This window comes from Felis catus, chromosome E2 (assembly GCF_018350175.1).
Source record: "Felis catus isolate Fca126 chromosome E2, F.catus_Fca126_mat1.0, whole genome shotgun sequence".
Classification (NCBI taxonomy): domain Eukaryota; kingdom Metazoa; phylum Chordata; class Mammalia; order Carnivora; family Felidae; genus Felis; species Felis catus.
Genome location: NC_058382.1, coordinates 35,652,215 through 35,669,327, shown reverse-complemented (window position 1 = coordinate 35,669,327; position 17,113 = coordinate 35,652,215). Strand labels below are relative to the sequence as shown.

At 40.0% G+C, this 17,113-nt stretch overlaps 1 long non-coding RNA gene across 2 annotated transcripts in view; it reads right to left on the bottom strand.

The window, feature by feature from the left end:
- Nucleotides 1–17,113, bottom strand: part of LOC123382267 — a 221,930-nt gene that overhangs the window by 194,426 nt on the left and 10,391 nt on the right. For both annotated transcript variants that reach the window (XR_006590383.1, XR_006590384.1), the window contains exons 3-5: nucleotides 15,983–16,183; nucleotides 15,254–15,431; nucleotides 7,513–7,686 (exon numbers count right to left, since the gene is read on the bottom strand). This is a non-coding gene — a long non-coding RNA (uncharacterized LOC123382267). The remainder of the gene's footprint in view (nucleotides 1–7,512; nucleotides 7,687–15,253; nucleotides 15,432–15,982; nucleotides 16,184–17,113) is intronic.

The following is a 17,113-nucleotide window of genomic DNA, read 5'->3' as shown; positions in this document are numbered from 1 at the left end:
CACCCCTCTCTTTTTAAATATTTTACAGGGTTACTTCAACAAACAAATCAAAGCACACCCAGTGGAAGGTCCAAACCACCACTATGAGTAGGGAGATAAAGCACAACAACAGACAGCACACAACACACTCCAAAAACACCTCCTGAAGGGCCAGACCCTGGACAGCGTATGACCTCTTTTCAATACAGTGCTCACAAGTGCAGGACACATATCAAGCTACTAAAACACATAAAGGACAGAAAACTAGCCAAACTGGGCTTTTGAGGAAGCCCAATCTTCCAAAGAAGACATCCAGATGTCCAACAGACCCATGAAAAGATGCTCAACACCACTCATCATCAGGAAAAGACAAATCAAAAACCACATTGAAAAACTACTTCACACCAGTACTTCACACCAGTCAGAATGACTAAAGTTAACAATTCAAGAAACAATAGATGTTGGCGAGGATGTGGAGAAACAAGAGCCCTCTTGCAATGTTGCTGGGAATGCAAACTGGTACAGTCACTCTGGAAAACAGTGTGGAGGTTCCTCAAAAAATTAAAAATAGAATTACCCTACAACACAGAAATAGCACTACTAGGAATTTATCCAAATGATACAGGAGTGCTGATTAATAGGGCACATGTATTCCAATGTTTATAGCAGCACTTTTAACAAATTATGGAAAGAGCCCAAATGTCCATCAACTGATGAGTGAATAAAGAAAATGTGGTTTATATATACAATGGAATACTATTTGGCAATGAGAAAGAATGAAATCCTGCCATTTGCAACAACATGGTTGGACCTGGAGGGTATTATGCTAAGTGAAATCAGTCAGAGAAAGATAGATATATGTTTTCACTCATATGTGGAACTTGAGAAACTTAACAGAAGACCATGGGGGAAGGGAAGGGAAAAAAAGAGTTTCAAACAAAGAGGGAGGCAAACCATAAGAGACTCTTAAATACAGAGAACAAACTGAGGGTTGATGGCGTGTGGGGGAGGGGAGGCAGGGAAGAGGCTAAAATGGGTGATGGGCATTGAGGAGGGCACTTGTTGGGATGAGCACTGGGTGTTGTATGTAAGCAATGAATAATGGGAATCTACACCTAAAGGCAAGAGCACTGTATATACTGTATGTTAGCTAACTGAATGATAAATTATATTTAAAATAAGTAAACAAAAATTTTTTTAAAAAATTTTTAAAAAGAGTGATGGGAATGGAAAAAAAAAGAAAGAAAGAGAGGGAACATAAATTATATGTATATCAGGAATAAAGAGGAAATATCACTGCAGATCTATAAAGATGTTAAAGAATGATAAGAGAATATATGGACAACTTTATGCCAATGTATCTAACAAGTTGGATGAAACAGATACGTTTTTTGAAAAATACAATTTACCGAAACTTATACAAGATAAAACAAAAAATCTGAAGAGCCCTATAGTTTCACAAATTTATTATAAAAATAACATTTTCCCTGTTTGTATTTCATACCTGATATTTTAACAGAGTGTCTTAATGTAAAAAAAAAAATCCACACATTTATAAAGGTGGTTACAACAAAGGAACATTAATGCATATTTTTAAACATCTAGTATGTGAAAAGTGCTTTAAACATATAGCTCACTTAATCCAGATGAGATGAGCATTCTGTCATACACATGGGAAAACTGATCTGGATCATGCTGCTTGGCTTCTCTGAGCTTCAAACACCTAACAAAGAAGAAAACTTAGAGCTGAAATCATGCACACATACAACACACAACACAACACACACACACACACACACACACACCCTTATTCCTTCAACAAATGATGACCCATGGGGGCACTAGGGATCAAAAGTAACTTTCTTTAAGTCTTTCTTTTTTTAATGTTTACTTATTTATTTTTGAGAGAGAGCACACCAGCAAGCAGGGAAGGAGCAGAGAGAGAGAGAGAGAGAGAAGAGAGAAAATCCCAAGCAGGCTCCATGCTGCTAGCACAGAGCCCGACCGAGCGCTCAAACTCACAAACTGTGAGATCATGACCTGAGCCAAGATCAAGAGTTGGACACAACCAACTGAGCTATCCAGGTGCCCTTCTTTAGGTCTTTTTAAGCAGGCTAAGTCATCTACTAATGTTTATCACAAAAAGAAGGAATAAATTTGAACTGATGATTGGGTGCAGGCTTTGTTTTAAAGAGGATCTGATTCCCGTATTGGAGTTTTTAGTGGCAAGCAAAATTGACTCTTCTATGTATAATCAGAAAATGTGTGCTTATCTCCACCACCTACTAGATTTGTGTCTTTGGCAACTTATTCAACTCCATTGACACCCAGCTGTAGAATGCGGAGTCACAAAGACTCCACGTGGGGTGGACTAGGGCTCTGAATTTGATAACAGATATAAAACACCTAACACAATGCCCAATAAATGAGTTCCTCTGCCTGCCCCCATTTTACATGGACAAAGAAATGCTGACCCTGAAGATGGAGAAGGAAAATAAGCAATGATATAAGGCTACTTTAGAGTGGAGACAGTTTTAGTAGAATCAGAAAGCAGTTTCCAATAATGGGCCCCATCCACAGACATCCCAAGATGTAGAGTAACAAGCATCTTAGCATTTTCAACATTTTTCTTCCATCATGTTAAAGGGTGAGTGACACCAGCAGGTGCAGAAGTCATCTTATCGGCAATTCCCACAAAACACCCTGGCCAGGCATGATAGCAGACTCTGAGATAATGCAAACTTATGTCAGTAAACAAGGCAAATATAGCCCAGTGTTCTGAGATGCAGCCTGGATTCCAAACACACTCCTGTGTAAATACATGTGACTGAGGGAGGCAGGTAGGGGTGGGGGTGAGGGGACAGGGCATCATATGACAATTCAAATAAGCCCCTTTGACTCAGGATTGCATGCAATCAGGAAAGTCTGAAAAGTGAAAGGGAGACATCTAAAATGTTTGTGCTGGACAATTTCCAGAGGTGCACTGGCCCATAAGGATTTCATGATTCCAGCAAACTGTTTATTCTACATAATGAGCAGTCATGCGGTAAGTAGAGAATCTGCAGAAAGAGTACCATGCATTTGCCAAGTGTTAATGCAGTTTCTAATTGAGCATCTCCAGTTGCCCATTCAGTGTTCATACAATCAAGTGAGAAAGTCTTTCTAATGTCCTAAAATCTTCTTCACTGTAATCAGCACCTATCGTTTCTGGTCTTACTTCTAAGGGCAACATAAATCAAGACTCACTCTCCACAGTGCAACTCTCCAGTATCCTAGTTCTTCATTCCTATAAATGTCCTAGTTTGTCAACCTTTTACCTACAGGACCCCAGAAATACTTACTTAAGGTAGATAAGGGCTGAAGGACAGTAAAATTTTCACTTTGTTGCTTTTAATATGTTAAGTAGGCTCTACACCCAACGTGGGGCTTGAACTCATGACCCTGAGATCAAGAGTTGCAGGTGCCTTAATATTTTACTTGTATTAACTCATTCCAAGCACTCAATTTTCTGACAAACCATGTATCAGCTTGATGATAAATACATTCATCAATGAAAAGGCCAAAATTTACTGAGTTCTCAGTATGTGCTTTAGGGGCTTTACATTATTTTTATTACCTTATTTCATCTTCTTATCTATTCTGGAAAGAAAGTGTTGTTCAAACCATGTATGAGTGAACAAATTAAAGCCAGTCTAAGGTCACAGAGATAGAAGTTACAAATTTCCAAGATCAAATCCAGCTCTGTCTGCTCTAGAGTCCATGCTCAAGCCTGCCTGTTTCTTATGGTCCTTGTTCAGTTGAGCTACAAAGCCAACTATAGTCATCTCCCACACAGGGTTACACAGGCTTAATTTTTTGTTAATCAACAAAGCACTCTGACACGCATCAATTAAAGAAAAACAATACTTTTCTGAACTTCAAATCTGTGGTGTGCTCAGCCTCCACAGTTCTATCTGGGAGAAAGGAAAAGAACGAAAATGAGCATGAGAGAGTGGGAGAGAGAACTTGCCCTTGAGGGACTTTTGATGGAATTAGGAATTTGAAATAAATTAACTTAATTCGGTTAGAAAATATTACCAGGCACACCACTGTTGTTCAACATAGTACTGGAAATCTTAGCCTCAGTAATCAGACAACAAAAAGAAATAAAAGGCATACAAATTGGCAAGGAAGAAGTCAAACTTTCACTCTTCCCCGATGACATGATACTCTACATGTAAAACCCAAAAGACTCTACCAAAAAAACTTCCAGAACTGATACATGAATTCAGCAAAGCCGCAGGATATAAAATCAATGTACAGAAATCAGTTGCATTTCTATACACCAATAATGCAGCAGCAGCAGAAAGAGAAATCAAGGAATCTATCCCACTTAACAACTGCACCAAAAACCATAAAATACCTAGGAATAAACCTAACCAAAGAGGTAGAAAAAATTACAAGGCGTGACATGATAAAATGTTAAAAAGTGTAAGGCCATGTAAACTCAAGGAACATAAAATCAACACGAAATGAGGCAGCCTTAGAAGGCTCCATCTAAGAGCTGGAAATCAGTTCTTATAGGATATGTCAAATAAGGATAGTCAGGTAAGCAAGTACAGAAACTGCCGTTATTCAGTCTACCAGCCAGTATTCTTGATTACATGTCTCAGGAACCAATTCTAACTTACAAGAACTTATTGGAATGATATACTACACCTCATACAATCAACAGGAAGTGGAGAACAAAGGTAGGAAAATAGACAGGAAGCAAGGGTGGCTACAGATCAGTAAAACACAGCCAAGTTTATTTGGTAGGATTAGTCTGAAGACTACACCACTCACTAGCAACCAGAAGTCTCTGGACAGCTGATACCACCATAAAGGACTCTTCCCTCAGCTGTTGTAATCATGAGTTTCTAAACTGCTCTTCAACACTTGTATAACTCCCTCAAGATTACAAACAAAAGAGAAGGTGGAGGAGAAATGGGGGGGGGGGGGAAGAAAGAAACATAAGAAGAGAGGAGAGGATGAGAAGAAATAAAGACAAGGGGGAGAAGGAAAAGTCCTTGTTAATAGATTCCATAAAACAGGTGTCTTGGATGCCCAAGTGGGCAAAGAAAGATTCCCCCCAATTCCTTAACCCAACCACCTTCAGCTTCTGAAACATGAGGCACTCCTACATTATATATAATAGTGAACCTATTCTCAACAGAAAGTGTTCATTCTGGGTAGCCCCAAAGTTTAAACTCCCCTCCTCCCTTAAAAAAAAAAAATCTCCAAAAGGCCTCGAGATTTCAACAAGTGCTGAACTCTTAGTCTGTTAAGAAGTTGTGCATTTTATGTATGGTTAAATAATGTTTGTTTGAAAAGAAGACACATGAGGATCCTGAGAAACTTAACAGAAGACCATGGGGGAGGGGAAGAAAAAAAAAGTTAGGGAGGGAGCCAAACCATAAAAGACTCTTAAAAACTGAGAATAAACTGAGGGTTGTTGGGGGGTGGGAGGGAGGGGAAAGTGGGTGATGGGCATTGAGGAGGGCACCTGTTGGGATCAGCACTGGCTGTTGTATGGAAACCAATTTGACAATAAATTTCATATTAAAAAAAAGAAAAGAAGACACATGAAATTTAAAGTATCTTTAGTTGATTTTAGTGTTCCATGTATTCTATACAGAAATTCTCTAAGAATTTCTAGGATCTTTTAATGCTTCAAGAACCAGCATCATGATTCCCAAGGAGAAGTATAGCAATGCTGGAAATTCTGTGTTCCTCCATATTAGCAGTTTTATATTTTCCAAGAGCTTCAAAATGCCACATGGAATACATCCATGGGAAAGCTAGAAAACACTGAAGTCTTAGGAAAGCAAATTCCCTAACGTAAAAGAATTTTCTGTCAGTGGGCTGCTGAAATTATCATGGAGACTAAAGCACAGAAACCAAAGATAAAGTCAAGTCACTAAAGACTGCCTAGAAGATGGAAAACAATATGGAGGCTCCTCAAAAAAGTAAAAGTCATATGATCCAGTGATTCCACTACTCAAAAAAAATACAAAATTCCATTTACCCAAAAAATATGAAAACACGGATTCAAAAAAACTCCCTATGTTTATTTCAGCATTATTTACAATAGCCAAGGGGCACCTGGGTGGCTCAGTCAGTGATCTGAGCCACTGAGTCAGTGGCTCAGACCTGAGCATCCAACTTCGGCTCAGGTCATGATCTCACAGGTCATGGGTTCGAGCCCCCGCTCTGGGCTCTGTGGTGACAGCTCAGAGCCTGGAGCCTGCTTTGGATTCTGTGTCTCCCTCCCCCACTTGCTCTCTGTCTCTTTATAAAATATAAAGAAACATTTTTTTTAAATAAAGCTTTACAATATCCCAGATATGGAAGCAACCCAAGTATCCATCCATAGATGAACGGATAGAGAAGATGTGGTATATATATCTATATAATGGAATATTATCCAGCCATAAAAAAGAATTAAATCTTGCCATTTGCAATAATACGGATGGATCTAGAAGGTATAATGCAAAGTGAAATAAGTCAGAGAAAGACAAATATCAGATGATTTCATCCATGTGTGCAATTTTTTTTTATTTTTTTAAGTTTATTTCTTTTGAAAGAGAGAGAGAAAGCACAAGAGCACATGGGAGGGGCAGGGAGAGAGGGAGAAAGAGAGAATCCCAAGCAGGCTCCACACTCTCTGTGTGGATCCCAATGTGGAGCCTTAACTCACAAATTACAAGATCATGACCTGAGCCAAAATCAAGATTCGGATGCTTAACTGACTGAGCCTCCCAGCCACCTCTCACCAATTTAAGAAATAAAACTAATGAAAAAAAAAGAAAGAAAGAAAACTAATGAACAAAGAAAAAAAGAGACCAAAAAACCCCAGAACCTTAAAGACAGAGAACCAGCTGGTAGTTCTCAGAGGCGAGGTGGGTGGAGGATGAATAAAATAAAGGGGCTTACGAGCACACTACCACGATGAGCCCTGAGTAATGTACAGAATTGTTGAATCATTATATTGTACACCTGAAACTAATGTAACTCTGTTAACTATACTGGATTTTTTAACAAAAAATAAAATAAATATTTTTAAAAGAATGCCTATATCCACATAGACAATGACTCATATGTAAATATACTGTGGCCAATAGGGTAAGGAGATTAAAATTACTGAGACCCTACTCTGTGTCTATCCATGTATCAAGAATTTTACATGCATCAATTTGGTCAGCAATGTATGTGCCTTAATTTCTAGCCATTTACTTCACCTCTTTAAGCCTCATGTTATCCATCAGTAAAACTGTAACAAATATTCTTACCCCAATTATCACAGAATTTTACATGTATCAAGAATTTTACATGCATCAATTTGGTCAGCAAATTTATGTATGTGCCTTAATTTCTAGCCATTTACTTCACCTCTTTAAGCCTCATGTTATCCATCAGTAAAACTGGAACAAATATTCTTACCCCAATTATCACACTGGATTGTTAAACAGATCAAACAAATGCATAAATGTAAGAAATGTTTCAGAAACTCACAGGCAAGGGGCTGTGCTGGTGACAGTTACATTTGATGGCTAAGCCCCCATCTGAGCTCTCCAAACATTCAGGGCAATGTTCTGTTCTTTGCTTTGCTGCTCCTCTGAGAATCTCAAGCTGGAAGCTAGCATACTTTTAAATGCAGCTCTGCTCGCTCCAGGACACAAATCCACTCTGTAAAAGATAAATTGAAGCTTGTTCCTAAAAGTACACTGGAAGCTACCAAGGGAGAAGACTTATCAAAGAGAGGACATCAAGATGTCACTCATTCCTCCCATCTGTACCTGTGATTGAGAAAAATGTTTCCTTTAACACAACTTGATATTTGAAAAGAAAATGACAAAATGAGATCCCTTCCCTTCATCATTTACATTATGCCATAGGGGTACATATTTGATCTAAGACATTTTGATTTATGCCGGTTGGTAGGATGCACCCAATAACGGAAACAGTCTATTCCTAGGAAATGTGTGTGTGTAGATATATATACACACATATCCATATGTATGTGTGTGCGTTAGATCAAGTAACTCTCCTGCTCAAAAGTACCCAAATGTTTCCTATCATATTAAGAATGAGATACAAATTCTTCACCATGGTAGGTCTACAAAGTGGCCACTGAACATCTCTCCAACTGCATTTTCTGTGACGTTCCCCATAACTCACACCACCCAAACACGTTAGCTGCCTTGTTCCTTGAGCAATTAAAAATACACCTGTCTTGGAGGCTTTGCTTTTACTGTTTTTTTGGTATGAAATACTGTTCAGCCTGTATTGCATGTTTCAGTCCTAACCCTCCTTCAGGTGTCTCCCTTCAGTGTCACCTTCTCAGATGTGCTATCCAAACATCCTTTCAAAAACAACACCAAGGACACCTGAGTGGTTCAGTAGGTTAAGCCTTTGACTTCAGCTCACATCACGATCTCACAGTTTGTGAGTTCAAGCCCCACAGTGGGCTCTGTGCTGACAGTGTAGAGCCTGCTTCAGATCCTCTGTCTCCCTCTCTCTCTCTCTGCCCCTCCCCCGTTTGCATTCCCTCTTCCTCTTTCTCTCTCTCTCTCTCAAAAATAAAAAAAAAAGGTAACACCCTTGGTTACTCTTCCACTTACTTTCCTTATTTTCCTTCATCTCACTTATTACCACCTGAAAATACATTATATATTGGTTTCCCTGTTTGCTGTTTATCTCCTCCACTAGAATCCAAGTTACACAAATGCAGGACTTTACCTATTGTGTGCCTGGCATTATTCTAGGCACTAAATATGAATACAGTGAACAAAAAAAAAAGACATCCAATGGGTATTGTGAACAAAAGAGAGGAAAAAGCATTCCCAATAGGAAAAGTTTGAATGCACATCTCCATGTCTTTCCCAATCTCAGGTTACTTCACTACGGGCTCTCAAAAAACCATCCTTTTCTTTCAAATAGTTGGTCTATATGTATTTATGAATTTATTAGTAGATGAGTGCCTGTCTCCCCACTAGGGCTACAAGCTCCATGAGAACAGAGATCACCTCTCTTTTTTTATTTAAATTTGTCTCCCTAGGTCCTTACAATGCGTGTTGCAAAAGACAAACATTTGCTGGTTGAGCCAATGCACGCACTGATGAATGCATGTCTGGTAATGACCCAGTTATGGCCCAAAGCTGAACATTTGCCCTCCACTACTGAACAAAAGGCTTCCCCATGAAATAATTCCCATTACTTAAAACAGTCATTTATTTTCGTCATATACCTTCTTTTGGAATCGAGGTGTCTAGGAAGCATGATATGGAGAAGAGTAAAGATTGGTATTTAAGATTGGTATTTCGACAGCCCCGGATTCAAAACCTGATTCCCTCACCTAATAATCTCATCTTACAGTTTATATCTCTCTCAGAGTTTTCATATACAAAATGGATATCCCAATACCTATGTTTTAACACCATGAAGTCAAAATAAGTTCAGGTATGTTTAATCTGAAGATAAACTATGGCCCCTCTGGGCCAATCTCTGTGCTGTCCAGCCCTAAAATTAAACTTGGGAATTATGAAGAGAATCCATTCTTCACATGTATCTTTAAAGATATATATTTAAAAGGATCAAATTCCTAATTCGCAGCACCTCTCGGGAATCCTGTGGCCATGGCAGATCCCTCATAGGACTTTCTCAAACTTTCCACCAGTCCCATAACTCTTTCTCCTTTTTCTCTCACCTCTTCATCATTCCATCTTATTTAGGCTTTTTATTGTGATCTCCTGTTCCCCTCCCCAGGTTCCCTTCCTCCTCTCTTCATCCAGGCCTCACAGTTACCAAGGGAGATACAACTACCAAGAACAAAATAAAACGAGCAAAAAACTCATCCAGTTGGCGGAATGGGAGGAAAGCAACACCAAAAATAATATAGATCTTATCCCTCAAACTAAAAACCAGAGAAGAAAGGAACCAGCTTAGATTCCTGAGCTAAGAAACACTGCAGCTAAGATTAAAGCTCGGGTTTGATTCTGGGGACACACCAGGCCTTATTGGGAGATTCTGAAACCCCAAATCTGCCTACAGCTTAGGTTCACCTGAGATCACATCCCAGTCGATGAAGCAGGAGGGAGGAAGTTCATGCTGCTTAGTTCCTTTTGGCCCTTTTGGAGGATTCTAAGTAAAGGAACATGAGACACATTCACATATGCATTTATATTTACTCCTTTCAACTGGTGGCCTCCAGAAAGAGAGCTCAGTGGCAGGGTTTGATTTAGCAGCAATCAGCTCGTTGCCATGTTAGCTCTGCTTAAAAAGGGCAGGCCACGTCCATCTGCTCCAGCCCATCGCGTGCTGCGCCGATTTGGCGAGGTTTATCATCTGTCTCTAATAGCAGTGGGCCCCAGAAATGGCACAGAGCAATTTTCTGCTTTCATTTCCACAGCACTTGAGAAAAATCTGGGGGCATTTTTTTAGTCTGAGGCAATATTTCTTAATGTTTTTATCTTTAAGAACTGCTACTTAATTCTCTCCTTGACTCACTTTCAAAGTTTAAGGCAGAGTAGACTATCTGGTGGTCCGGGTCTGACCAGGAGGAATAAAAAGGGGAACTAGAGGGCTGAGCAAGGTACTCAAAATAGGGTAACTGAGAAAGTGGGTCAGCCCAATCACAGAGCAATTTCTGGCTGAAAAACAGAACTACTTCCCCATCCTTGTATCTGGCATAAGTTTACAGAATTATTTCCTTGATTCATATATGTTTGGTGCCTCAGATTCTGGCATTTCTTCTGTCTTTGTCATAAATGTTAACATTTCTATCCATCTTTTTAAATTTACAAGTTCAGGGGTGCCTGGGTAGCTCAGTCGGTTAAGCATCCAACTTCGGTGAAGGTCTCATGATCTCGTGGAGCGTTGCGTTTGAGCTCCATGTTGCGCTCTGTGCTGACAGCTCAGAGCCTGGAGCCTGCTTCGGATTCTCTGTCTCCCTCTCTGCCCCCCTCCCCCACTTGCACTCTTTTCTCTCTCTCTCTCTCTCTCAAAAATTAATAAACATTAAAATATAACAAAGAAATGTAGAAGTTCATATTCTAAAAGCATAGCAGCTAGTTTGTTGATGCTCTCAACATTGAGAGAACCGCTAAAACTTTTCATTGCTTGCAATCTCCTAAACCACACATTCTTAGCTGACATAAAGTGGCACATGCTATTGAACTTGCCGCCGTCAGGTGATATAACATAATCATCCTTCAGAACCACTTAATTTTCTTTCTACTGCCTATATTCTAAGGCTTCCACAAACCTGGTGGTTTATTTAGCTATCTGTAATTGTCCACATACTTCGTTTACAAAGCATTCACTTAGACATGATATTCCAGTCAATACCCTTGTACCTTAATATTAAGATGCTATTGAATAACTGATAGAAGTTTGTTCCTTGGCCTCCTGATGGTAGAGGTCTAATGTTTACCCTTTGGATGGCAACCAAAATTGACCTCAGGACTTGGAACCCCACTTCATGTTCCAAACAGAGTCAACAATCCCCTTATGGCTCAGCCCTCATAAAAACGCAGATGTCCTGACTTGATTCCATTAAACCAGGTGGTTGCTGCCTTCCTAATGTCTGTCAATAAAAGGGTTCCAGGCACAATGTGGAAGTATATGGCTTGGAAACAAGGAGTTACTGAATAAGTTCTCTTAAGTCCATTTTCTCTACTGACCCTTCTAACACCACAAATGTTGGGGCATTACATTAAGGAGAGGAGAGACCCTGTAACATGAGGGTAATGAGAAGGACTGAGTGAAAGAAAGAAAGAAAGAAAGAAAGAAAGAAAGAAAGAAAGAAAGAAAGAAAGAAAGAAAGAAAGAAAGAAAGAAAGAAAGAAAGAAAGAAAAGAAAAGAAAAGAAAAGAAGGAAGAGCAAAAGGAAAAGCTAGTTCCACATCTCTCTCTTCTCAAAAATACACATAGGGTCCTTTCAACAGGCTGGTGAGATTCAGTCATTGAAGCACTTCTTCGAGACCATCCAATTGAAACCCTCCCTGGCAATAATAAGGAAACTATGAACTATTGAGAAATGATATGGCTTTCGGGGTCAGCTTTCCCAAATCCCCACCAGTGCTCTTCTCACCCTACCTTGCTATTTTTTGCTAAAATTTTAAACTTACATCTATCAAGGGGCACCTGGGTGGCTCAGTCTGAGTCTAGATTGCGGCTCAGGTCATGACCTCGTGGTTTGTGAGTTCAAGCCCTGTATTGGGCTGTGCGCTGGCAGTTTGGAGCCTGCTTGGGATTGTCTCTCTCTCTCTCTCTCTCTCTCTCTCTCTCTCTCTCTCTCTCCCTCACCCCCCTCACTCTCGCTCTAAGTAAGTAAATAAAAACGTTTAAAAAATTAAACTTACACTTATGGAGAGTTTATTAACACTGAGCAGAATCACTGTGCATATAGTATTTGATTTAATATCAAAGCATTCCTTTTAAGCAGCCACCAGTACCATCTGAGCAAGGCCACTTACCATCCCTAAGGTCTCCCCGAACCTGCCGGTGTGGGAGCTGGAGCTGCATACAACGACACTGCCTCTCAGATACTTTCTCACACACGGTGATTGGAGCTCAAACCTTCTCATTGGCTCTAAGAGCAAAACCACAGATGTTCCTACTCCAACACAATAAATAATGTGCTTTTCTGGGGGATATATTTTAAAAACAAGCCCAAAAGAGAGCTTTACAGAAGATGCAAACCTTTGTGAAATAAAAGGTATTTTCAGCAAAATGGAAAGTCTCCCGTGCATATTATAAGTAGTTTGGTGTATGAAGACAAAATTCTGGCAGGAAAAAACCTGGCTCGTTATGTAGCCATAATTTAAGAGTTGTACCCAACAACAGAGTTAGAAAAAAGAAAGAAACCACTTATAGGAAGTTATCAACGAATATAGATCTATTACACTTTGAGTGGAAATGATCTATTTATAGCACACAAATGTGTCATGTCTTCTTGGCTATTTTATGTTCCCATTCAGGAACTTTGAAAAAAAAGAGCGCAGAATAGCGATTGCAAATGGTCTGATTATCTTGACAACTGCCATCCAGCCTCTCAGGCTCGACACTCCTGCAAGCCTCTTCAACAACCCCATGAAATTCGGAGCCTCGCTCGGTTCCACTACCTACAGGGAAATACAATTCTCGTCAGGAGCTACCTGTGGCTGATGCAGCTGACAAATGTTATCTAATCGAGTCTATAACCATCTCAGACAGGTGCGTCTCTCTCCCAACCCAGGAAATCGCCCTGAATAATTCATTAATATGTTTCTCTAAGCGAACATACCTGAGGAAAAGAATATCATGTTGTGGCACTTTTTATGTAGAAAAAGTAAGGGCTTTAGGATCTTCAAATTCTCACAGGAAATATCACAAAACCCTTTTCTTCTGCTAAAGAGAAATCAGTATTAGGGAAATGTGGGCCTTGCCGCTCTCTAACCAACCTCCTAGCTGATTTCCACATCCATGCCTTGGCTCTATCCTGCTTCTAAGATAATGCTCTCCATTGGTTTAAACTCTTTTCTTTTTTTTAAGTTTATTTATTTATTTTGAGAGAGAGAGAGACAGCACAAGTGGGGCAGGGGCAGAGAGCAAGGGAGAGACAGAGAATCCCAAGAAGGCTCCACACTGACAGCGCAGAGCCCAATGGGCTCAAATCCACAAAGCTGTGAGATCATGACCTAAGCTTACACCAAGAGTCAGATGCTTAACCAACTGAGCTACCCAGGCACCACCCTCCCCCAGCTTTTTTTTTAACGTTTATGTATCTATTTTGTGTGTGTGAGAGAGAGAGAGAGAGATGGGGGAGAGAGACAGAGGGAAAGAGAAAATCCCAAGCAGACTCCAAGCTACCAATGCACAGCCTGATGCAGGGCTCAAACACAAACCAGGAGATCATGACCTGACCCAAAACCAAGAGTCAGACACTCAACCAACTGAAACACTCAGGCACTCCAGGTTTAAACCCATTTCTAAGTCTCCACACAGACACGAGCACACTCACTTTGTAGCTCCTGGGGATGGTGCCTCAGATCCTTTCCCTGCCCACATGAGAGGGGAGTCCGGGGAAAGGGAGACCAGCCCCTTCTGGTCCAGCCTCTGTGCTCCCACCCACACACTCACTTGCCCCAGTCACCACTGGAAGCTAGCTTACTTGAGCTCTAACCATTCAGCTCTCAGGCTAGAGTGGGCATGGAATATGTTCCCCCCTCCTTAGGCTCCAACACAAGCTGCCTCCTTTTATCAGGGATTCTCAAATGTAAGTGTACACCTGGAGAGCTTGTGCAAATATACATCAAAGGGCCCCAGCCAAGAGTTTCTGATTCAGTAGTTCTGGAGGGGATCAGAAAATCTGTATTTATAACAACTTCCCAGGTGATGCTACTGGGGATCACATTTTTAAGAACCCTGAGTTATATTAATGTTTCCCACACTGGCTTGTTCTTAAGAATCACCTGAGAGTATGTGGGGGTGGGTGAGAGCAGGGAATGCAAAGTTTCAGACCCCCTCTCCTGGCGATTCCCATTCAGTAAAGCTCCAGTTTTCACAGGGTCCCCAGGTGTTTATTATAAACAGGCACATGGGAGATTTTGAGCTGTCAAGAGCAAAATACAGCTCTGAACCCACAGGTTTCACGTCATCACGATTTGGGGAAATGGCTGACGCAGGTAAAGAATATCTACTACGATAGATCACTAGCATGCTCACATTCATCATTTATGTATTAGACTGTAAGTTCTTTGAGGGAAAGGCTTTATGTCTTTCCTCCCAGATTTGCACAGTAAAGACTAGTAAAAAGAAGGAAGATACGGAGGAAGGGAGGGAAGGAATGGGGGCAACTTTAAAAAATACATAAGCCCAGGCCCAACCTTATAGTAGTTCTGATTTAATGGGGCTGGAGTGGGATCCAGGCATTGGTAGTTTTAGAAAGAATTCTAGGGAATTGAAATATATAGCCAAAATTGAGAACCACTATGATCTGCTGCTCTTAGAATAAGCATTTCTGTTTTGTGTTAAAATGAAAACAGCAGAGAGTGACTAAGGTTCCAGCTGAACCCTATCATGCTGCATGTATCCCACTGGGCAAGTCACGTAATCTCTCTAAATTTTAGTGTCCTCATCTGTCAAATGAGGATAAAATATCTACTGCATTCAGTTACTCATGAAGAGTAAATGAAATAAGAGTCTCCATTCAATCCATGCCTTCACTCACTCATTACTTCATTCGCTTAACAAATATTTATGGATCACTCACCACATGCCAAGCACTGTTATAGGCCATATGGATGGTGCAGTGACGGTGAGAGACCAACACATCTCTGCCTTCGTAGGAGTTAGCCATGTCCTGAAAACACGGTTCATGTTCCACAAATGCTTATCACAACAGTTATCCCAACTGGAGATAATGACTGTTACCTACTCAACATGAAGTGCTAGAACAGAAAGCAACATGCTTTATACATTCCCAAGAACTATTCAAATTAATAATTATAGTGTAGTTATGGTTATAGTTGATACTATATTATGATCAATATTATAAATTTGAGTTTCATTTATTTTTTTCCCTTTTCTGTCCACACCCAAAGGATGATATGGCCATGGAATCGCAGAACATAAGACCTGAAGAGGATGAGCGCCTCGCTGGCTCAGTTGGAGAGCATGCAACTCTTGATCTTGGGGTCATGAGTTCAAGCCCCACATTGGGTGTACAGATTACTAAAAAAATAAGTAAACCGGGGGCGCCTGGGTGGCGCCGTCGGTTAAGCGTCCGACTTCAGCCAGGTCACGATCTCACGGTCCGGGAGTTCGAGCCCCGTGTCAGGCTCTGGGCTGACGGCTCAGAGCCTGGAGCCTGTTTCCGATTCTGTGTCTCCCACTCTCTCTGCCCCTCCCCCGTTCATGCTCTGTCTCTCTCTGTCCGAAAAATAAATAAATGTTGAAAAAAAAATTAAAAAAAAAAATAAGTAAACTTAAAAAAAAATACCTGAAGAGGATCATAGAGATCATTCAATAAAACTCCTTCATGATATAGATGAGAAGTCCACAGCCCTCTGAAGTGAAGTTCCCTTCTATGGGACTTGTCAGTTCTTTCAGGTCAGCAAGGGAGTATTTTTCATCAGTGAATACTACATAAGTGCTTGGTCAGTGCCTTACAGAGTGTAGGCTTTAAATAAATGTTTGTTGGCTAAGAGAATGAATGAAAAAACATATAAAGGTCAATGGTAATCTTTGTTTAAGGACTGCACATTGAACATTAGGCAGCCAAGTGGGCAGCTTTTCAATTTGGCATTTTAATACACGACAAAAAGCCTATAAATATCTCATCTTCTCTGAAATAGCACCATAGGTAAGCATGTTATAGTATTAAATACATTTTATAAGAAATAAGTCTCTTTTCAATGTAAATTAATAAATTTCCTTTTCACCATATTTTTAGCTATCAAGGTCCTTAGCCTTTACTTAATGATGATGCACTTGATTAAATAAAATGAAAGAAAAATGAAAGTTCTTTCAGACATTAAAATGAATAATGAGTTTAGACTTAATCCAAAAGCAATTTAACTTTAAACATTCATATGAAATTAAATGAGCCATTGAATTTGCTATATAAGCAAGCATTAATCTTATCACACTATGAAAACTAGAAAGTTATACAGTGACCCATTAATTTCAGAGCCTAATACAAGGTCTGTTTAATGCCTGTACTCCATTAAAAAGTCTGATTCCACAATATAAGTGCTTTTTCATAAAAGTTTAAACTCAATTCATTTTTTTTACTGCTCCAATCATGTGATAATCGACTCTGACAAGATTATGGCTGCAAATCTGAATATGGTATGTAATGTCATGTGAAACAAATTTTGCTCATGGCCTGCTTCCATCAAAAGAGAAGACATTTATATCATTGGCAGGAATGAACATAAATTATTATAGCCCACTCTCCCTCCATCCAATGGTGTTTCCTCTGAATAAAGTACTTTATAATTCTCCCATTGCATGGATAGATATATCCCTGTGATGTAGAAGCAAAATTTCTTCAGAGTTACACAAGCCAACAGTGGCATTCCAGTACACATCAGTCATATGCTATAAGCAGATTCAGTTCAATGCTGAA